Raw genomic sequence first — 23610 nt, 5'->3', positions numbered from 1 at the left:
CATTAAGTTTATTAAATTTGTCTCTCCCAACTTGATCTAAACTTAAAGACAATTAAAACATCAATTTTTACATATGGCTGCTTTCCCTCCTTGTGTGTGTGTGTGTGTGTGTGTGTGTGTGTGTGTGTGTGAGAGAGAGAGAGAGAGAGAGAGAGAGAGAGAGAGAGAGAGAGAGAGGCTAGCAGTTTGTATGTGTGTGTGTGTGTGTGTGTGCATAATTTCTCTCTTGTCTAGCCTTTTCCCCCACCCTGTATAGGCCTAAGTTTTCCTCTATAGGCTCAGAACAAACAAACAAATGAATGAATGAGAAATATCCAATTTAAAGCTACAATTATTTTCACCTCTTAAACTAAACAGGAAAAAAAACACTGATATTTTCATTAAGATTATCAAAGTTTTTATTTCCTCACACACACACACACACACACAAAGTTTTTTTTTAAGTATGTTTGTTTTTTTCATAATTTTCTTTTTTTTTCATTTTTTCGGAATCTTTTGCACACAAAGTTTTTTTTTAAGTATATTTGTTTTTTTTCATAATTTTCATTTTTTTCCATTTTTTCGGAATATTTTGCACACACACACAGTTTTTTTAATGTATATTTGTCTTTTTTCATAATTTTTCTCACTTTTTTCATTTCTTCATAATCATTTGCCTCTTATCATTCAGCTTAAGTACATTTGTGGTCTTCAGTTTAATGAATTTATTTTATTTATTTATTTTCTTTGACAAATTCATACAAAACAACAACATATTTTAATTATTTAAGTTTTTTTTTTGACAATATTGATACAACTTGAAATATTTTACTAAGACAACTTGAAATAAAGAATAGATCAACACACACACACACACACACACACACACACACACACACAGTCTCTCTCTCTCTCTCTCTCTCTCTCTCTCTCTCTCTACAAGTAATAGTTTCGTATGTGTGTGTGTGTGTGTGTGTGTGTGTGTGTGTGTGTGTGTAGGTTAAGTTTATAAAGATCATGACCAGTATTCTGTATGTATAAAGATAAGCTTAATTATACTGTGTGTGTGTGTGTGTCTATATATATATATATATGTAATGTACGACTTTTTATTGCACTCAAAAACACACACACACACACACACACACACACACACGCACAGAGAGAGAGAGAGAGAGAGAGAGAGAGAGAGAGAGAGAGAGAGAGAGAGAGAGAGAGAGAGAGAGAGAGAGAGAGAGAGAGAGAGAGAGAGAGAGACTGACTTAAACCTTAGACATAACAATGATAAAAAAAAACTGTAATAATAATAATAATAATAATAATAATAATAATAATAATAATAATATATATTTGATAATTATCTCAATACTTGTCAACTTGATTGTGTCTGTCCTACTACACCCACACACTGCCATGAGCTGTAGTAATATTTGTGTACACGCACCTGTGTGTGTGTATGTCTTGACTATTAATAAGACTATTTGTATATCTATTGTTTCAAATAGTAGTAGTAGTAGTAGTAGTAGATGTGGTTATTCTCTCTCTCTCTCTCTCTCTCTCTCTCTCAGCTGTTAATCATCTCTCTCTCTCTCTCTCTCTCTCTCTCTCTCTCTCTCTTGTGTGTGTGTGTGTGTTCCTGACACACACACACACACACACACAAAATTTATTTATAAAGAATATGATTACAAGTATTGGGGTGAGACATGCAGGTACACACACACACACACTAACACTAATCAAACAGGGTGGCTTAACAAACACCCTTAAGACTCAGCCAGGGTGACAACACACACCCTTACAGCTAGCACTACCCCCACACACTTAAAAAGTACACAAGGTGACAAAAAACACCCTTAAAATTTTCCCTGACCATATTAAACATCCTTAAACTGAACAGGGTGACCAAAAAACACTCTTTAAACATTTCTGACCATTTTGAACACCCTTAAACTGAACAGGGTGACAAAAACACCCTTAAAATTTTTCCTGGCCATATTAAACACCCTTAAACTGAACAGGGTAATGAGCAACACCCTTAAAATTTTTCCTGGCCATATTAAACACCCCTAAACTGTACAGGGTGACAAAAAAAAAACACCCTTTAAACATTTCTGACCATTTTAAACACCCTAAAACTGAACAGGGTGACAAAAAACACCCTTAAAATTTTTTCTGGCCATATTAAACACCCTTAAACTGAACAGGGTGACAAAAAACACCCTTAAAATTTTTCCTGGGCATATTAAACACCCTTAAACTGAACAGGGTAATGAGCAACACCCTTAAAATTTTTCCTGACCATATTAAACCCTTAAACTGAACAGGATGACAAAAAACACCCTTAAAATTTTCCCTGACCATATTAAACACCCTTAAACTGAACAGGGTGACAAAAAACACCCTTAAAATTTTTCCTGGCCATATTAAACACCCTTAAACTGAACAGGGTAACGAGCAACACCCTTAAAATTTTTCCTGACCATATTAAACACCCTTAAACTGAACAGGGTGACAAAAAACACCCTTAAAATTTTCCCTGACCATATTAAACACCCTTAAACTGAACAGGGTGACAAAGAAACACCCTTAAAATTTTTCCTGACCATTCTCCAACACCCTTGCAGTCTCTTGGCTATGCTGGTCACCCTTACAGACAAACACACACACACACACTGAAGACCTCTCCCAGCCATAAACACACACACACATACACACACACCCCTAGACTTGTTAAGGGTGAGGGAGCCTTTAAGTACTCTCTAGACACCCTTAAAACTCCACAGACACACACAAACACACACAGATACCATTTATCTCTACAGAAAGGAAAAAATCACACACAGACAGACACACAGACACACACACTCCACCAGACACCCACACACACCCGCACACACCTGCACGCACCCTAGATTAGCCTCAAAGCTCCTCTTTCCTCTCTATCTTGACAAGTTCCACCTGGAAGACCAGCGTGGCGTGGGGAGGTATCTTTGGAGGCGCCCCTGAAGCTCCATAGCCGAGGTCCGAGGGGATGACAAGCTTCCTCTTCTCCCCCTCGCACATCCTTGGGGGGCGGGGTGGGGTGAAGGCGTCAGAAGCACATGGGGAATACAAAGGAAGGTCAAATAGAGATAGATATGGAAAAATAACATCATTATCTCTCTCTCTCTCTAATATACACCACCACCACTGCCACAACCACCACTGCCACTACTCACCCAATCAGTCCCTGGTCCCAGCCTCGGATGACCTGACCTGACCCCAGCGTGAAGGTCAGGGGTTGTCCTCGAGGGTAACTGCTGTCGAATTCTGTGCCATCTTCCAGCTTTCCCTGTTAAGTTAGGTTAGGTTAGGTTAGGTTAGGTTATATTCTCTCTCTCTCTCTCTCTCTCTCTCTTCTTCACCCTCCCCTCTCTCTCTCTTCGTCATCTCCTCTTTCTTTCTCTCTCTCTCTCTCTCTCTTGGTTCATCGCCCCCCTCTCTCTCTCTCTTGGTTCATCCCCCTCTCTCTCTCTCTCTCTCTTGGTCATCTCCCTCTCTCTCTCTTCGTCATTCCTCTCTCTCTCTCTCTCTCTCTCTCTCTCTCTCTCTCTCTCTCTCTCTCTCTCTCTCTCTCTCTCTCTCTCTTCATCACCCCCTCTCTCTTGGTCATCCCTTCTCTCTCTCTCTCTCTCTCTCTCTCTCTCTCTCTCTCTCTCTCTCTCTCACCGCATAGTGCATGTGAAGCAGGTCCCCTCATCTGCTCTTCAGTAAATAAACAAATAAACAAATAAATAAATAAACAAAGACTGAAAACTTAAAAAAAAATAATAAAAAAAATATATAATCAAATAAATACATACAAAAACAAACTTAACTACTATACAGCCAATAATAACAACAATTTAAATATATCAAACAAACAAATAAAAAAAAATCTTCTAAACCCCCTCCTCTTCCTCCTCCCCCCATATGAGGTCACAAGGTCAAGTCAGGTCACCAGGTCAACGGTTCCTGGCGGGTCGCGGGTCGTGATGTGACTAGTGAGTGGTGTGGGGAGTTCCCTGACTAGATAGTGGAGCGAGTGGCTATTCCGGGTGTTTTAAGGGGTGTTTTAAGGGTGTTTTAAGGGTTAAGGGTGTTTAAAGGGGTTTAGGGATGTTTAAAAGGGTTTAGAGACGTGTTTAAGGGTTCTAGAAGCGTTTTTGGGCGTTTCAAGTTATTTTAGGGTGTTTTAAGAAGTTTTAGGGACATTAAGGGGTTTTAGGTACGTTTAAGGGACTTTTTGGCATTTTGAGTTGTTTAGTGGTAATTTAGGGTTGTTTGGGTTTGTTTTAACGCGTTTTAAGTCTTTCTGAGGAGTTTTAAGGTTTATTTAGTTTTTTAGAGATTTTTTAGGATTTTTTAAGGGATTGTGGGAAATTTTAGGTTTTTTTTTGGTGAATTATGTGAAATTTTAGGTTTTTTTGGTGAATTATGGGAAATTTTAGGGTTTTTTCCCCCGTGAATTAAGGGAAATTTTAGGGTTTTTTTTTCTGAATCGTGGGAAAGTTTAGGTTTTTGGTGAATTATGGGAAATTTTAGGGTTTTTTTTTGGTGAATCGAGAAATTTGAAGTTTTTTTTGAATTACGGTAAATTTTAGGGAGTTTCTGATGAATCACAGGAACAAACAAACAAACAAACAACAAAACAAACATGAAACACACACCCACAGCAACAAAACACCCTTAAAACACCCTTAAACACCCTAAATACGTAATCTCCAACATTTCCACACCTGTCAGCTAACCGAACAGGGCAAGACTAACTAACACAACACTACACACCTGCAGAACACACCTGCACTTGATTAAACACATCTGGCCCCTCAGATAAGCTTCTACAGACACACACACCTGCAGAACACACACAGTTACACACCTGGCCCGTCAGATATGCCTTCTACGCACACAAACACACACACATACCTGCCAAAAACACACTTACGCTTTACAGTGTGTGTGTGTGTGTGTGTGTGTGTGTGTGTGTTCGTGTCCCCATACAAGCCTGCTACACACATTCACACACCTGAAAAACACCTGTGTAGTATTTTGTGTGTATTTCCTGTTTGTTTGTGTGTGTGTTTGTTATACAGGCTTCCTATAAATTCCTGTTTGTTTGTTTGTTTGTTTGTTTGTTTGTTTGTTACAGCTTCCCATATACATACATACATACACACGCACACACACACACACACGGTTTAAGTATTATCAAGCTTCTTATTTTACTAAGTAATTTCTGTTGTTTGTTTTGTTTTTGTTTGTTTTTGTGTACATCAATTATTTTGTGTTTTGAAAATTATGCGTGGTTTGTTTGTTTGTTTGTTTGTTTGTTTGTTTTCTAAGTTCAGGTGTATTTTTTCTAATCTATTTTTTTTAATTAATTTTCTTCTTTTTTCTCTCGACTTGTTTTTTTTTCTATATTTTCGTTCGTTTTTCAAAATTGTTCACTCTTTTATTTTTCTTCTTTCGTCTTTCAAAATTATTCATTCTTTTATTATTTTCCTTCATTCGTCTTTCAAAATTATTCATTCTTTTTTTATTTTCCTTCATTCGTCTTTCAAAATTATTCATTCTTTTTTTTATTTTCCTTCATTCGTCTTTCAAAATTATTCATTCTTTTTTTATTTTCCTTCATTCGTCTTTCAAAATTATTAACTTTTCTTATTTTCTTATTTTCCTTCACTATTATTATTATTATTATCATTATTATTATTATTATTATTATTATTATTATTATTATTATTATGACTATTTTATGATTTTCAAGTCAATATATATTTTTTTTTTCAAATGATTTCCTTCATAAAAATTTTCTGAACTGTTTAAATACGTCTATTTTTCAGAATTATTCGTATTTCTTTAATTTTTCCACTTATTTCTTGACATAATTTAAGCTTCTAAATTATGTGTTTCTATATTTTTCTAAGTTATTTATCTGATCAAATTTCCATTTTTTTTATATCATCATTCAATTAATCCGTTTTCTTTTTTCTTTTTATTACTTAAAAAATGGCTATAATTTACGTTTTCTTTAAAATTATGTGTATTTAAAATAATTGACCGCCTTTACTAAATCAGCCCATTTATTTTTTTTTCGTAATATTCAACATAACTAATAATAATAATAATAATAATAATAATAATAATAATAATAATAATAATAAATAATAATAATAATAATAATATTCACTAAATCACTAAGAAAAAAAAATTAATAATAATATAATTCTCTTCACTCCATCCCTATCTCACTTTACATTACTACAACACACTTAAATTACTTACTTAAAATTTAGGTACTTAACAAGCTTTCTAAAAATGCCAAACTTCTGCCGCTTTCAAATCTCTTTAATTTCTCTGTATCTCATTCATTATTGCTGTTTTTTTTTTTTTTTGTAACCTTAAGATCGACGGAATTTGTTTAATAATCTCTACATATTTCTTTCTTAAAATGCCTTTCAATCTCGTAATATATATAAATTTTTTGTATTGATCATATTTCTTCACTCATAAATCTAAAATCAAGGAATACATATAAACAAATAGAAAAATACCAAATAATAATAATAATAATAATAATAATAATAATAATAATAATTCCTACCCAAAACAAATTATCGTACATGTGCGTTGTAAAAAGAATCGTACCCAAATCACAAACTATCGTACCCACATGTAATAATAATAATAATAATAATAATAATAATAATAATAATAATCGTACACAAAACACAAACAATCGTACATGTGCGTTTAAAAGCAATCATACCCAAACACCAACTATTGTACACACACGTAAAAAAAATAAAATAAATAAATAAAAATAAATAAAATAAATAAAATCGTACCCAAAACGTAAACTATCGTACACACACATTAAAAAAAAATAACAAACAAATAATAAAATAAATCGTATCTGAAAAACGTAAACTATCGTACACAAAAAAAAAAAAATAAATAAATAAATAAATAAAATAAAAAAATAAATAAAAAATAAAAATAAATCGTATCCAAAACATAAATTATCGTAAAAAAAAAAAAAATTAAACCACAAAACACCTTCCAATAACATTTAAAAGTTGTTTTTTTTTCTGTTTTCTTTCTAAACTTGAAAAAAAAACACCCTTCTTTAATTCCTCCTCCCCCCCTAACCACCCACCCTTACTAAACACTCTCTAACTTCTAAACATTAACAGCTGATTTGACTGGCCAGTTCCATTTGTTTGTCGTTTGTGTGTCTTTGTGTTTGAATTCTCAGAGGGACTAGATGTTTCTTCAGGATTGACTAGATATGAACACACACACGCACACACACACACACACACACACACGCACACACACACACACACACACACACACACACACACACACACACACACACACACACACACACACATATTAAAGAAATAATCGCTAGTCTCTTATCACCAAAACACACACACACACACACACACACACACACACACACACACACTTAAGTACACGTTTGTTAAGTAAATAATTACAGAAATATTTAAGTACCGGTTGAAATAATACTCGTTTTCTATGACACACTCTTTTCTCTCTCTCTCTCTCTCTCTCTCTCTCTCTCTCTCTCTCTCTCTCTCTCTCTCTAAAGTAAAAAAAATGCGTTTTTTCTTTGCAATATTGAAAACAAACAAACAAATAAACAATTAAAACACACACACACGCACACACACACACAATAGTAGTAGTAGTAGTAATAGTAGTAGTAGTAGTAGTAGTAGTAGTGAAGATTAAAACTTAAACGAACTAATCCTGACTACTTGGAATTATAAGTGTTAGACGGAATGGAACGCACGCACGCACGCACGCACGCACGCACACACGCGCGCGCACACACACACACACACACACACACACACACACACACACACAGCCTCGGAAATTATGCGATTAAATGCTGTCACAATAATAATAATAATAATAATAATAATAATAATAATAATAATAATAATAATAATAATAATAGGGACAATAATAATAGGAACAATAATAATAGGAACAATAATACGAAAGAAGAAGAAGAAGAAGAAGAAGAAGAAGAAGAAGAAGAAGAAGAAGAATGAAAATAATAATAATAACTTTCTCTCTCTCTCTCTATGTAAGGAAAAAGTACACACACACACACACACACACTTATACTAATATATACACATCTCAATGGAAGAGAGAGAGAGAGAGAGAGAGAGAGAGAGAGAGAGAGAGAGAGAGAGAGAGAGAGAGAGAGAGAGAGTGTGTGTGTGTGTGTGTGTGTGTGTGTGTGTGTGTGTGTGTGTGTGTGTGTGTGTGTGTGTGTTGTGTGTGTGTGTGTGTGTGTTTGAACAAGTAAGGTTGGGTTAGGCCTCGCTGTGACCTTCCTGTGACCTTTCTGTGACTAGATTGACTACTCACTGAATGCTGTGGCCCTGGTGAGGTCACTTGCTGTGGTGTTTGTTTGTTTGTTTGTTTGTTTGGGGCTGTGGTTTTGTTTCTTCCTTTGAATTCTTTTGTGCTGGTGGTGGTGGTGGTGGTGGTGGGGGTGGTGGTAGTAGTAGTAGTGCACACACACTCACACAATCTCTCTCTCTCTCTCTCTCTCTCTCTCTCACACACACACACACACACACACACACACACACACACACACACACACACACACACACACACACACACACACACACATAGATTCACCAGCTGCTCACAAATTGAGTCATTTCAGAATTATGGCAGTCTGAACATTGTAACAGTCATTTAGAGATTAACCAGACCCTTTACAAGCTACCCAGGCCTTCCACAGGTTAACCAGACCCTTTACAAGCTGCCCAGGCCTTCCACAGATTAAGCAGACCCTTCATAAGCTACCCAGGGCTTCTACAGGTTAACCAGACCCTTCACAAGCTACCCAGGGCTTCTACAGGTTAAGCAGACCCTTCACAAGCTACCCAGGGCTTCCACAGGTTAACCAGACCCTTCACAAGCTACCCAGGCCTTCAACAGGTAAACCAGAGCCATTACAAGCTATCTAGGGCTTCCACAGGTTAACGAGACCTTTCACAAGCCCACCAGGCCTTCCACAGGTTAACCAGAGCCTTTACCAAGCCCACCAGGCCTTCCACAGGTTAACCAGGGCCTTCAGAAGCTACCCAGGGCTCCCACAGGGGAGCCTTTACAAGCCCACCAGGCTTTCCACAGGTTAACCAAAGCCTTCACAAGCCCACCAGGCCTTCCACAGGTTATCCAGACCCTTCACAAGCTACCCAGGGCCTCTACAGGTTAACCAGAGCCTTCACAAGCTACCCAGGCCTTCCACAGGTTAACCAGACCCTTTACAAGACCACCAACCTTTCCACAGGTTAACCAGACCCTTTACAAGCCCACCAGGCCTTCCACAGGTTAAGCAGACCCTTCACAAGCTACTCAGGGCCTCCACAGGTTAACCAAAGCCTTCACAAGCTACCCAGGGCTTCTACAGATTAACCAGACCCTTCACAAGCTACCCAGGGCTTCTACAGATTAACCAGACCCTTCACAAGCTACCCAGGCCTTCCACAGGTTAACCAGAGTCTTCAGAAGCTCCCCAAGCATCACCACAATCTTCCCAGAGTCACCACAATCTCCCCAGAGGCTCCACAATCTCCCCAGAGTCACCAGAAGTCCCCCACAGACTCTACAATCCCCCCCAGGGCCTCTACAAGTTATCCCAGTCCACCTCCTTGCTTCTGGCCATATCTTTACCTAGAATAAAGCCAGGCATTAAATCAGATGGCATTTCTGTGTGATGTTCAATGTTACAACAAGAATTTATGGCCCATTTTGACACCTTGCCTTGCTGGTAATGTGACAATACCAGGGTCCCCTCGTCTGCGTCCCGGTGCACTGATGGTCCGTTGATGTCCACCCATGGATGGCCGAAGCAGCTGTTGGGGTGCAGAAGGTTAGTGGGGTGTTTTTTTGGTGTTTTTTTGGTGTTTTTTGGTGTTTTGGTGTGTTTTTGGGTGTTTTTGGGTGTTTCTGGGTGTGTTTTATGAGTGTTTTGGTGTGTTTTGGTGTGTTTTTGGGTGTTTTGGTGTGTTTTTTGGGTGTTTTGGTGTGTTTTTTGGGTGTTTTGGTGTTTTGGGGTGTTTTGGTGTTTTTTTTTTTTTTTTTTTTTGCATAGTGATGATAAGCAACAGTACAGAAACACACAGACTCACACAGCCAACACACAGCCACCAGCACTGCAACACACCTTCAGACACCCACACAGCATCACTCAAACACAGCCACAGACTCACACAAGCAACACACAGCCACCAGCACTGCAACACATCTTCACACACCCACACAGGCATCACTCAAACACAGCCACAGACTCACACAGACAACACACAGCCACCAGCACTGCAACACACCTTCACACACCCACACAGCATCACTCAAACACAGCCACAGACTCACACAGCCAACACACAGCCACCAGCACTGCAACACATCTTCACACACCCACACGAAAGACCACAAAACACACACAGCATCACTCGGACACAGCCACAGACTCACCTATAGTACACAGCATGTAGTATAATTGCCAGTAAGGTAGCTGATGGCACACAGGACAGCAGAAATTATGATGAAAGTGTCGTATTTGAAAGTGTCGTATGATGAAAGTATTTGTCGTCCAGCCAGCAGATCCCCAAGGCAAGCATCACTAGGTTCTCGATGAAGGCTAGGACTAAAAACAACACCTGTGGGGGGTAGGGGGTGAGATAGCAGCGATGGGGGGAAGGGAGGGAGAGAATGAAAATTTTGTGTTAGCTTAAGTCATTGAATACTGCTTCAATATCAAACCTAACATGACTTAACCTAACTTAACGTAACTTAACGTAACTTAACCTAACCCAGCCTGACCTAACCTCACTGCAGCCTCACCTGTATCACTACGGTTGAATGACGACGCGCCCTCTGCTTTTTGACAGCCGAGGGCCTCTCCAACCTGAAGTACACTAGCGTAGAAGCAATGGTGCCAAGGAAAACGTAGAAATATGGACGCAGGTACATGAAAAAACACTGGTAACAGTAAAACGGTGTGCGTACTGGCAACACTGAACTGCAGGTGAAAGAAAACGGGGGTCTTTTAATGTCGTTGTTGGGTTTTTTTTTTTTTTTTGGTTTTTATGGGGTTTTTATGGGTGTTTTTGGGTGTTATTGGTGTTTTAGTGTGTTTTTGGGGTGTTTATAGGTGTTTTTTGGTGTTTTGGGTGTTTTAGGAGTATATTTGGAGTTTTTTTGGTGTTTTTGGTAATTCTTGGGTGTTTTTGGTGTGTTTTAGGGTGTTTAAAGATGTTTTTTGGGTGTTTTGGGGTGTTTTAGGGTGTTCTGGGGTGTTTTAGGTATTTTGGGGTGTCTTTTAGGTGAATTTAGGTCTTTTAGGTGTGTTGTGAATTATAGTGTTTGTTTCATAGTGTTTAGCTTGTGTGTGTCCTTGTGTCACCTGCCACACACACACACACACACACACACACACACACACACACACACACACACACACACACACACACACACACACACAAACACACACACACACACACACACACACACACAAACACACACACACACACACACACACACACACACACACACACACTCACCTCTCCTCCAGCTTGAGTTTAAACACCAGCACCACCACAAAGTGTACACCCAACACCACAAACACCTTCCACGTGTGTGCCAGGGTGAACACCGTACAGGCAATGGCGCGGGACACCACCTGCGGACACATTGTTATTATTATTATTATTATTATTATTATTATTATTATTATTATTATTATTATTACTACTACTATTATTATTATTATTATTGTTACTATTACTATTTGAAACTCATAATTATACCTTAAACACACACACACACACACACACACACAAACAAAAAATAAATTAATAAATAAATGAATAAATAAGTAAAAAAAAATTAAAACCCCAAAATTTACTTATAAGATAAAAAACACCATAAAAATTCACAAGCAGATCAAAAAACACCTTTAAACACACCAAAAAACACACCAAAACATCCTTAAACACACTAAACACCCCAAAAATAACCAAAAACACCCAAAAACACCCTTAAATATCCCAAAAATACCCAAAAACACCTTTTAATACCCAAAAACACCCTTAAATATCCCAAAAACACCCAAAAACACCCTTAAACACCGTTATATACCCAAAAACTACCCAAAAAAAACCCTAAATATCCCAAAAACACCAAAAAACACCCAATAACATCCTTAAATACCCCCCAAAAAAACACCCTTAAATACCCCAAAAACACCCTTAAAGACCCAAAAACACCAAAAAAAACACACACAAACCCAAACACACTTAAAAACTACAAGATACACAATTAAACCGGTCCCTAAGAACCGTACCTGGAAGAATATTGCGAACAGGAGGGGCAGTGCATTTAAAATAGTCAGCCCTCCGAGTTTGGAGAACCTGTGGTAGGATGTGAAGGACCAGGTGAGGGACACAAGGGAGATGAGGACAGAGAACACCGGTTTGGAGAGCTGTGTGTTGTGGCCCAGTGGTGACAAAGACAGGATGCTGCCCAGTGTCACGTCCTTAACCTGTTGTGGGAAAGTTGTGGTGTTAGTTGTGGTTGTAGGAGGAAGAGGAGGAGGAGGAGAAGGGGATGGGGGATGATGGAGTGGTTGTCTTGGGTGTTTTTTGTGTGTTTTTGTGTGTTTTGTGATGTTTTTGGGTGGTTTTGGGTGTTTTGTGGTGTTTTTGGGTGTTTTTAGAGTACTAATTGGTGTTTTTGTAGTTTTGAGTGTTTTGGGTATTTTTTGGGGTGTTTTTGGGGTGTTTTTGGGTGTTTCAGTGTGTTTTTTGGTGTTTTTGTGTGTTTTGGGATGTTTTTGGGTGTTTTAGAGGTGTTTTAGGGTGTTTCAGGGTGTTTGTTTTTGTTTTTTTGTACTTAAACCAAAACACCCCCACACACCCACAAACACCCACAAACACACACACAAACGCACCTGGTCCAACTCAGTGTAATGCGTCCCAACGATATACAGCTGCAGAATTAACTGAAAGGCCGACTCGAGTGTGGCCTCCATGACGTTGGTGATTGCGACCCTCATCTGCACGACATGCTTAAGGTCATAATATTTTCTGATCTCCATGTCCCTCATGTGGTGCCGGTAGGTCTTGGTAGGCCCGTGGGGGGGAAAGCTGTTTGTACGATTTTGAGTCCACCTGTAAGAGTGCCTGCGTTAGTCCTGGGTGGGTCTGAGGAGATGTACAGTGCGCCTGGTGTTGTTTTTGGGTGTTTTTTGGTGTTTTTTGGTGTTAAATGGTGGTTTTTGGGTGTTATTGGGGTGTTTTTTTGGTGTTAAATGATGGTTTTTGGGTGTTTTGGGGCGTTTAAAGGTATTTTTGGTGTTTTTGCACTAGGTTATGTTAATTTAAGGGGTAACTAAATTAGAAAATGGGTGTTTGACGGTGTTTTTGGTGTGTTTTTGGGTGTTTTGGCTAGGTTAGTTAACTTAGGGATGGATGAAATAGAAAATGGGTGTTTTGAGGTGTTTTTACAGTGTTTTTGGGTATTTAAGGGTATTTTTTTAATTTCTGGGCTAAGTTAAGTCAGGGGTGGATGAAATAGAAAATGGATGTTTTTGGAGTGTTTCTGGGTGTTTTTGGGGTGTTTGAAGGGGACTGAGAGTTTTAAAGGGTAAAGGAAAATTAATAAGTATGTTTGGGTGTGTTTGGGGGTGTTTTGGGTGTGTTTGGAAGTGTTTTTGGGGTGTTTTTGCGGTGTTTGAAGGGGACTGAGCGTTTAAAGGGTAAAGGAAAATGAATAAGTGTGTTTGGGTGTGTTTAGGAGTGTTTTTGGGTGTGTTTGGAAGTGTTTTTGGGGTGTTTTTGCGGTGTTTGAAGGGGACTGAGCGTTTAAAGGGTAAAGGAAAATGAATAAGTGTGTTTGGGTGTGTTTAGGAGTGTTTTGGGTGTGTTTGGAAGTGTTTTTGGGGTATTTTTGGGGTGTTTGAAGGGGACTGAGCATTTAAAGGGTAAAGGAAAATGAATAAGTGTGTTTGGGTGAGTTTTGGACTGTTTTGGTGTTTATGGGGTGTTTTTGGGGTGTTTTGGTGTGTTTTGCGGTGTTTTGTGGTGTTTGGAGGTGAATAACAGTGTTTTTTGGTTGTTTTAGTGTGTGTGTGTGTGTGTGTGTGTGTGTGTGTGTGTGTGTGTGTGTGTGTGTTGTGTGTGTGTGTGTGTGTGTGTGTGTGTGTGTGTGTGTGTGTGTGTGTGTGTGTGTGTGTGTGTGTGTGTGTGTGTGTGGTGTGTGTGTGTGTGTGTCAACATCATACCCCAAAGATTTCAAAATACACACACATACCCCCATGCACACAGAAAAATTAAATATATATACATCAAAAGTGTAATAATAATAATAATAATAATAATAATAATAATAATAATAATAATAATAATAATAATAATAGTAGAATATAACAAGCTACTATTGGGGATTTATTTAGTAGTAGTAGTAGTAGTAGTTCTACATAACAATACTAATATACTGAGAGAGAGAGAGAGAGGAGAGAGAGAGAGAGAGAGAGAGAGAGCGAGAGAGAGAGAGAGAGAGAGAGAGAGAGAGAGAGAGAGAGAGAGAGAGAGAGAGAGAAGAGAGAGAGAGAGAGAGAGAGAGAGAAATTAAGTAAAAAACAAACAACAACAACAACAACAACAACAACAACAACAACCTAACCTAACCAAACCCCAACCATTTAAAAACGCCCCCAACCTGACATGACCCAACCCGACCCGACCCGATCCAACCTGACTTGATCCCAGTACCTTGCGCTGTGAAGGGGGAAGAGTGAGTTGCTGGGCTCAGAGGCAACCCCCCCACTGGCGGGTTGTGCCTCTCTTTGTTATCAACCTGGGGGGGAGAGGGGGGTAGGGGGCAGGGGGGGATAGGGGGCAAAGGGGTAGGGGGGGTGTATGTTAGCTTGGGGTTAAGTTGGATTACAGGAATTATTACTGTTATTATTGTTATTTTTGTTATCATGGTGTGTGCGAGAGAGAGAGAGAGAGAGAGAGGAGAGAGAGAGAGAGAGAGAGAGAGAGAGAGAGAGAGAGAGAGAGAGAGAGAGAGAGAGAGAGAGAGAGAGAGAATTTTAAGTAAGTTTTCTCAATATCTACCTTCCCTCCCTCCCTTCCTCTCTCCCTCCTCCTTCTCCTCCTCTTTTAACCTCACACACACACACACACACACACACACACACACACACACACACACACACACACACACACACACACACACACAGAGCTCCCACAAAAAAAAAAAAAATAAATAAATAAAATAAACAAAACAAATAAATAAAAATAAAATAATTAAATAAATAAAAAAAAAACCACCTATCAACTCAAGCTAAAAAAAACCCTATCCACTTGGAAACTCCCCACCCAAACACCCTTAAACACTAAAAAACACCTTAAAATATACAAAACACCCCAAAAAAAAACATTCCAAAAACACCCAAGAACACCCTTGAACACCCCAAAAACACACCAAACACCCCCAAAATATTGAAAAACACTCCAAAACAAACCAAAACACATCCAAAAACACCCCAAAAACACCCAAAAACACCCCACACACCCAAAAACACCCCAAAAACACCCCAAAACACCCAAAACACACCAAAACACCCCAAACACATCCAAGAAAACACCAAAAACAAACCAAAAACACCCCAAAACGCACACATTCACCCCAAAGCACCCCATAGACAGTACATACCCGCAACCTCCTGCATCTGACGCACTGTGACGTTCATGTGCTTCATCTGCGCGTAAGTATTTTCGAGGTACGCCATGACGAGGGCCAGGGGGGTGAGAAATATGAGCGTTTACAACGATACACGCAAAAACGAAGGTAGCAGTTTGAAAATGGGAAGGATATCTTGCTGCGTCACATGAATGTACAGATTCCAAGTGGACAACAGGGTAATTGGCAACAGGATGAAGAAAACGGTGAATAGGAAATTGATCTTGTCTGGGTTGTCTGTTAGGTTGGCGAGGAATCCTTCTGCTTCCTGGGAGAGAGAGGGAGAGAGAGGGAGGGAGACATTGAGGGGTTTTTAGAGAGATGGGTAAATGTGTGTGTGTGTGTGTGTGTGTAGGGTGGTTTTTTTGTGTTTTTTTGTGTTTTGGGGTGTTTTTGTGTGTTTTGGATGTTTTAGAGTGCTTTTTGGGGTACTTTTCAGTGTTTTTTGTGTGTTTTTGAGTGTTAGTGGGGTATTTTTTAGTGTTTTTGTGGGTGTTTTGTGAGTTTTTGTGGGTTTTGTGTGTTTTTGTGGGTTTTTGAGTGTCTTTTTTGTGTTTTTTGTGTGTTTTTGGACATCTTGGGATGTTTTATGAGATGTTTTGGGGTGACAAAATGTGTTTCTGGGTAATTTGGGTGTTTTTGGGGTGTTACTGTTTGTATGTGGCTGTCTGGGTGTGTTAGTATGTGTTTCTTGGTGTTTCTTGTGTGTTTTTGGATGGTAAAGTGTGTTTAAGTATCATTTGAGTGCATTTTGAGTTTATTTCAGCCTTTTACATATAGTTCAACAAACAAACACACACACACGCACTCACCTCCTCCTCGCCATCCACCAGCACCACCATCTCCTCGGACAGGGAATGATTAGCACTCGTCATGTTCCTCGTCCCCACCACATCGGAGTCATTGATGCTCTTCAGGTAATCTTGATGGTACTCCACCGCCAGCAGAATGTCGGTGTACACGTCTAGGTAGTAAAAAACCGACGGAAGCAGAAAACAAGAGAGAAAGAACCAAAAATTCCAGCAGTGGCGTTGTGCTCTCGTCGACTCGTACATGGCCTGCAGCTGAGCGCGGGCCTTCGAACTGGCCTCTGTCGTTCCCAGTTGCACGCGAAGACACATCTCCGCGCTAGGCTTGGTTGAGTGCAGGAGCTTCTCGCACTCCAGCACGCACACCACTGCGTTGTCGTACTGCCCCAAGTTGTTCCGTTCGGTGTAAAATTGCAGGAGTGTTTCGCCGTTTGTCGCCTTGCAATGCACCTCGCGGACCAGGCTGTACTCGAGGAACCGCTGCACAATGTCGTACCTGTGGGGTTGCTTTGGTTAGGTTAGGTTTGGTTTGGTTCAGTTTGGGGTGTTTTTTGGTGTTTTTTTTTTGGTGTTTTTTGTTGAATTAAAGTCTTTTTGGGTTTAAAAGTGTTTCTGGGTGTTTTGAAGTGTTTTTTGCTGAGTTGAAACGTTTTTGGGTGTTTTGGGTTTTAAAAGTGCGTTTTTGGTGTGTTTTTTGGGTGTTTTTGTTGAGTTGGTGGTTTTTGTTGGATGTGGAGTTTTAAAGATGTTTTTTTTGTTGTTTTTGTTAAGTTAAAGTGTTTTGGGGTGTTTTTTGGGGTTTTGAAGGGTGTTTTTGGGTGTTTTTGTTAAGTTGAAGTGTTTATGGTTATTTTTTAGGGTGTTTTACGGGAGTTTTGGTTAAATTAAAGTGTTTATGGGTGTTTTTGGGTTTTTTTTGTGGTTTTAAAAGTGTTTTTGTGTGTTTTTGTTAAGTTGAAGTGCTCATGGTTATTTTTTTGGGGGATTTTAAAGGGTGTTTTTGGGTGTTGTTGGAGTTTTTGTTAAGTTAAAGTGTTTATGAGTGGTTTTTGTGGTTTTAAAGGGTGTTTTTGGGTTTTTTTGTTAAGATAAAGTGTTTATGAGTGGTTTTTGTGGTTTTAAAGGGTGTTTTTGGGTTTTTTTTGTTAAGATAAAGTGTTTATGAGTGGTTTTTGTGGTTTTAAAGGGTGTTTTTGGGTGTTTTTGTTAAGAAAAAGTGTTTATGAGTGGTTTTTGCAGTTTTAAAGGGTGTTTTTGGTGTTTTTTTTGGTTTTTAAAGGGTGTTTTTTTTTGTGTGTGTTTTTGATAAGTGCAAGAGTATTATGTGTTGTTCTGTAGTGATCCTAATCTTCCTTCTCCTCCTCTTTTACAAACCCTAAATCTCCACCTCCTCCCTCACTCTTCTTCTTCTTCCTCCTCCTCCACCTCCTCCTCTTCCTCCTTCTGTACAAATTCTAAATCTCTTTCTCCTCCTGTTATAAGCTCTAAACCTCCACTCCTCCTCCTCCTCCTCTTCCTGTACAAATTCTAAATCTCTTTCTCCTCCTCTTATAAGGTCGAGACCTCCACTCCTCCTCCCTCACTCACTCACTCACTCACTCACTCCTCCTCCTCCTCCTCCCTCACCTGCTGGCATTGATGGCGTAGTAAACAGGCATATAACCGATCTTATTGCAGCGGTTAATATCAACGTTCCGCTCCTCCTCCAGCTACGACGTCGTCAGGAGCATATCAATTACCGTCACATTTCCGTTCTTGGCCGCCATGTGCAGAGCTGACCCCCCCGCGGTTGTCGACGAGGTTCAGACGTGTGCCAGCATTAATCAGCTGTTGAACGCAGGCCAGCTGGTTGTTCCGGATCGCGACAAACAGCGGGGTTTCGCCTTGGTTGTTGCGTACGTCTGGTGATACCTTGAGGTTGTGAGGTTAGGTTAGTTTGGGTTGTGTAGGGGTAATAACACTCCAAAACATCCCAAAACACCCCTAAATATCCCTAAAACATACCAAAAACATCCCAAAACACCCTTAAATATCCCCAAAACATACCAAAAACATCCCAAAAGACCCTTAAATATACCCAAAACATACCAAAAACATCCCAAAACACCCTTAAATATCCCCAAAACATACCAAAAACATCCCAAAACACCCTTAAATATCCCTAAAAACATACCAAAAACATCCCAAAACACCCTTAAATATCCCTAAAACATACCAAAAACATCCCAAAACATCCTTAAATATCCCCAAAACATCCTTAAACACCCCAAAACACCCTTTAACACTCCAATAACATCCGAAAACATCCTTAAATATCCCCAAAACATACCAAAAACATCCCAAAACACCCTTAAACACCCAAAAACAACCTTAAACACCCCAAAACACCCTTTAACACTCCAATAACATCCCAAAACACCCTTAAATATCCCCAAAACATACCAAAAACATCCCAAAACATCCTTACACACCCAAAAACAACCTTAAACACTCCAAAACACCCTTTAACACTCCAAAACACACCTCAAACACCGCAAAACACATTCAAAACACACCAAAACACTCCTAAAGCACCCTTAAACACCCAAAACTATCCGCAAACCACTGCAAACATCCCAAAAACACTTTTAACCATCCCCAAAACACCCAAAACTACCCCAAAAAACACTGCAAACACTCCAAAAACACCCAAAACCCCCAAAAACACACCAAATTTCCCTAAACATCCAAAAAACACCCCAAAAAAAAACACACTAACCTCTGCAACACACCCCAAACACTACAAACACCCCCAAAAACACCCCAAAACGCCCCTAAGCACACCTTCAGGGACAGAAGCCGATGCATCATGTTCGGGTAGCCTTGCTGGGCAGCCAGGTGGAGCAGGGTGAAGCCGTCTGACCTGGCCGCGTCAAGAGAACACACGGCAGTTTCTTCAATGACCCGAACTATGCAGAGACCAACCTCCTCACGACATATTATCCTCCAGTCCTTGTCTGTTGGGTTAGGTTAGGTTAGGTTACGTTAGATTGGGTTGGGTTAGGTTAGGTTAGGTTAGGTTAAGCTAGGTTAGGTTAGGTTAGGTTAGATTAGGTTAGGTTAGGTTAGGTTAAGGTAGGTTAGGTTAGGTTGGGTTAGGTTAGGTTAGGTTAAGTTACGTTATGTTAGATTGGGTTAGGTTAGGTTAGGTTAGGTTAAGCTAGGTTAGGTTAGGTTAGGTTAGGTTAAGCTAGGTTAGGTTAGGTTAGGTTAGGTTAAGCTAGGTTAGGTTAGGTTAGGTTAGGTTAAGCTAGGTTAGGTTAGGTTAAGCTAGGTTAGGTTAGGTTAGATTAGGTTAGTTTAGGTTAGGTTAGGTTAGGTTGGGTTAGGTTAGGTTAGGTTGGGTTGGGTTAGGTTAGGTTAGGTTAGGTTAGATTGGGTTAGGTTGGGTTAGGTTAAGTTAGGTTAGATTCGGTTAGGTTAGGTTAGGTTTGGTTACGTTAGGTTAGGTTAGGTTAGGTTGGGTTACGTTAGGTTAGGTTAGGTTAGGTTGGGTTAGGTTAGGTTAGGTTAGGTTAGATTGGGTTAGGTTAGGTTAGGTTGGGTTAGGTTAGGTTGGGTTAGGTTAAGTTAGGTTAGGTTAGGTTAAGTTAAGTTAGGTTAGGTTAGGTTAGACTGGGTTAGGTTAGGTTAGGTTAAGCTAGATTAGGTTAGGTTAGATTGGGTTAGGTTAGGTTAGGTTAGGGGGTCTCTCTCTCTCTCTCTCTCTCTCTCTCTCTCTCTCTCTCTCTCTCTCTCTCTCTCTCTCTCTCTCACTCTCTCACTCTCTTACTCTCAATACATACTCAATCTCTCTCTCTCTCTCTCTACCTCACAAACACACAAACTCTGTCTCTCTCTCTTTTTTTATGTTTCTGTCTATATATTCCTCTCTCTCTCTCTCTCTCTCTCTCTCTCTCACCTTCAGCAGAAACAGAGGCGTTCTCCTGCAGCAGGGTGTTGACAATACTAGTGTGGCCGGCAAAGGTGGCCAGCCCCAGTGGAGTGCGGCCCAACCGATCACAAGCATCCACCTGTAGAAGAGGCGGTGGTGGTGGTAGTAGTGGTGGTGGTGGTGGTGGTGGTTGTTGAAACAGTGAACATGGCTGAACAAACTGTCTCTCTCGTGGATGTCAACAAAACTAAGTTAATTTGTGTTTTTTTCAGTTGAATGATGAAATGTAATTGTTTATGAAGGGCAGGTAAGTTTGGTTTACTGTGCTGGTCAGGGGGGCTAGGTGGGGGGCAGTCAAGGGTGCCAACATAACACAAGGGTCTCACTAAAAGCCTTTCTTCCTTCTAGTTGAAATAGCAAGGGTTTTCAAGGGTGTTTTTAAGGTTCTAGTGACAGATTAACAAGATTTCTACATTCAAAAGGCTCTATTTGAAGTGGCAAGGGTTTTCAAGAGTGTTTTTATGGTTCTAGTGACAGATTAACAAGATTTCTACATTCAAAAGGCTCTAGTTGAAGTGGTGGGGGCTTTTCAAGGGTGTTTTTAAGGTTCTAGTGACAGATTAACAAGATTTCTACATTCCAAAGGCTGTAGTTGAAGTGACAAGGGTTTTCAAGGATGTTTTTAAGGTTCTAGTGGCAGATTAACAAGATTTCTACATTCCAAAGACTCTAGTTGAAGTGGCAAGGGTTTTCAAGAGTGTTTTTATGGTTCTAGTGGCAGATTAACAAGATTTCTACATTCCAAAGGATCTAGTTGAAATGGTGAGGGTTTTCAAGGGTATTTTTAAGGTTCTAGTGACAGATTAACAAAGATTTCTACATTCCAAAGGCTCTAGTTGAAGTGGCAAGGGTTTTCAAGGGTGTTTTTAAGGTTCTAGTGGCAGATTAACAAGATTTCTACATTCCAAAGACTGTGTAGTTGAAGTGACAAGGGCTTTCAAGAGTATTTTTAAGGTTCTAGTGGCAGATTAACAATATTTCTACATTCCAAAGGCTCTACTTGAAGTGACGAGGGTTTTCAAGAGTATTTTTACAGTTCTAGCGACAGATTAACAACACTTCTGCATTATCAACCCCCCCTCTCTCTCTCTCCCCACACACTCACAGACAAGCCCCGAACAAGGAGGTCAACCACCAGGTCATCGTAACCCTTCGATGCCGCCCAGTGGAGGAGAGTTGATCCCACGTGGAACTTCAAAATAGGCTCCACCCGTTCCAGTCCTCTCTCGGTGCCTGTGTGGAGGATTGGATTGCATTAAAAAGGGTCCAAAGGGGGTTTTAAGGGTTCTAATCCTATTCAAGGGGAGTTTTAGGGGTTCTGATCCTATTTAGAAAAGTTTAAGGGGTTCTGAATCTGTTTTTCAGTCTGTAAAGAGAGTTAGAAGCGTTATTATTACTTCCTGTGCCTAAAAAAGGGATTACTCATGCTAAAACTGGTGTTTAATCCTATACTTGCGCTTATAGATGAGATAGGAGGTAATAGAGAGGTTTCGGCTGTGTTTAATCCCATTCCTACATCTATAGATGACATGAAGGGGGTGAATTTGTGATATATAGGGTAATAATGAGGTTTTAATGGTGTTTAATCCTATTACTGTGCTTATAGATGAGATAGAGGATAATAAAGAAGTTTCGGCTGTGTTTAATCCCATTCCTACGTCTATAGATGACATAAACCTAATCTAACCTAACCTAACCTGACATATTCTCACCTCTCACCACGTTTAGAAAGAAAAAAAAAATATAAAATTTGCTATGAGAAATATTATCATAATAATTATTTACACTCGTAGTCCCTAAGTGTGCGTGTGTTTTAGGCGCTAACAGTTTGCTTACAGTTTTGAGAACCGTGTAGTGAGGATGGTGGTGGCGGTGGTGCTAGTGGTGGCGGTGGCGCTGGAATAGACAGTAAGCAATAATTATACATCTTCATATTAGGTATTTATTTATCACTAAGTATGTGTGTTCGTATGTATGTAGGTATTGATGTGTGACAAAGCGTAAATATTGAGTTATGTGAGGAGAGAGGTGGTGGTGGTGGTGGTGGTGCCATATTTGAATAGGCGGTAAAAAAAAAAAAACATCTTATTCTTTGGCCTATTATACATTATTTCTGTTATTATCTCCATCTGTGTATCTCTTTTGGTTACCTTGATATTAGGATTACATGCACAGAGAGAGAGAGAGAGAGAGAGAGAGAGAGAGAGAGAGAGAGAGAGAGAGAGAGAAACTTACTTTTCTAGGTGACTGCAACATCTCGTGATTATGATGGTGGTGGTGGTGGTGGTGGGTGACGCCCTCAGAAGTGGGGGAGTCAGGTCACGAGGTCTGGGTGGGGGTGGGGGGCGGGGGCGGCGCGGAGGGTGCGGGGGAATGGTGGGCGTGAATGGAGCGTTCGTGGGAGTGCAGATGATGGGCGTGGCTAACCCGCTTGTGGCAGAACGGGCACCTGTAATGCACCAGCTCAGGTCAGGTCAGGTTAGGTCATTGTTAAATCTTTATATATATATATATATATATATATATATATATATATATATATATATATATATATATATATATATATATATATATATAGGAAGGACACTGGCCAAGGGCAACAAAAATCTAATAAAGAAAAATTGCCCACTGAAATGTCAGTCCTATGTTAATTAAGGCTTACCTATGCTTATGAAACAGCTAAATAACATGTTAAGTAGGCCTATATCATGCTAGAAAAGTCAATTAGACCTACTGTGTACCTGTTGGTGAAGAAAACAGATCTACTCTTGGCCTACCTGTGCCCAGAAGAGTTAATTAGGCCTGCGTACCTGTGGCTCATCTTAATTAGGCCTACCTGTCATAATATTAGCTGTAAGGCCCATGCAAGCCTCCCTCCACCTCCATTGTAAATAATTCACCAATCTTGTGTCTTGCTGGAGAACGCTGAAATAGGCTTGCCCTGTGTTCAATAGGCCTACCTGTCTTCATTATTCCCATTCTCTGGGCTACATTAGGCCTACCTGTGTT

General features: G+C 39.8%; 1 pseudogene; it reads right to left on the bottom strand.

The window, feature by feature from the left end:
• Nucleotides 1-15: 15 nt before the first annotated feature.
• On the bottom strand, nucleotides 16-22675 carry LOC135097040 (uncharacterized; annotated as a pseudogene).
• Between the last annotated feature and the right edge of the window lie 935 nt (nucleotides 22676-23610).

Source organism: Scylla paramamosain, unplaced genomic scaffold (assembly GCF_035594125.1).
Source record: "Scylla paramamosain isolate STU-SP2022 unplaced genomic scaffold, ASM3559412v1 Contig11, whole genome shotgun sequence".
Classification (NCBI taxonomy): Eukaryota; Metazoa; Arthropoda; class Malacostraca; order Decapoda; family Portunidae; genus Scylla; species Scylla paramamosain.
The sequence above is the reverse complement of the archived record's forward strand: the minus strand, read 5'-3'. Positions and strand labels throughout refer to the sequence as shown.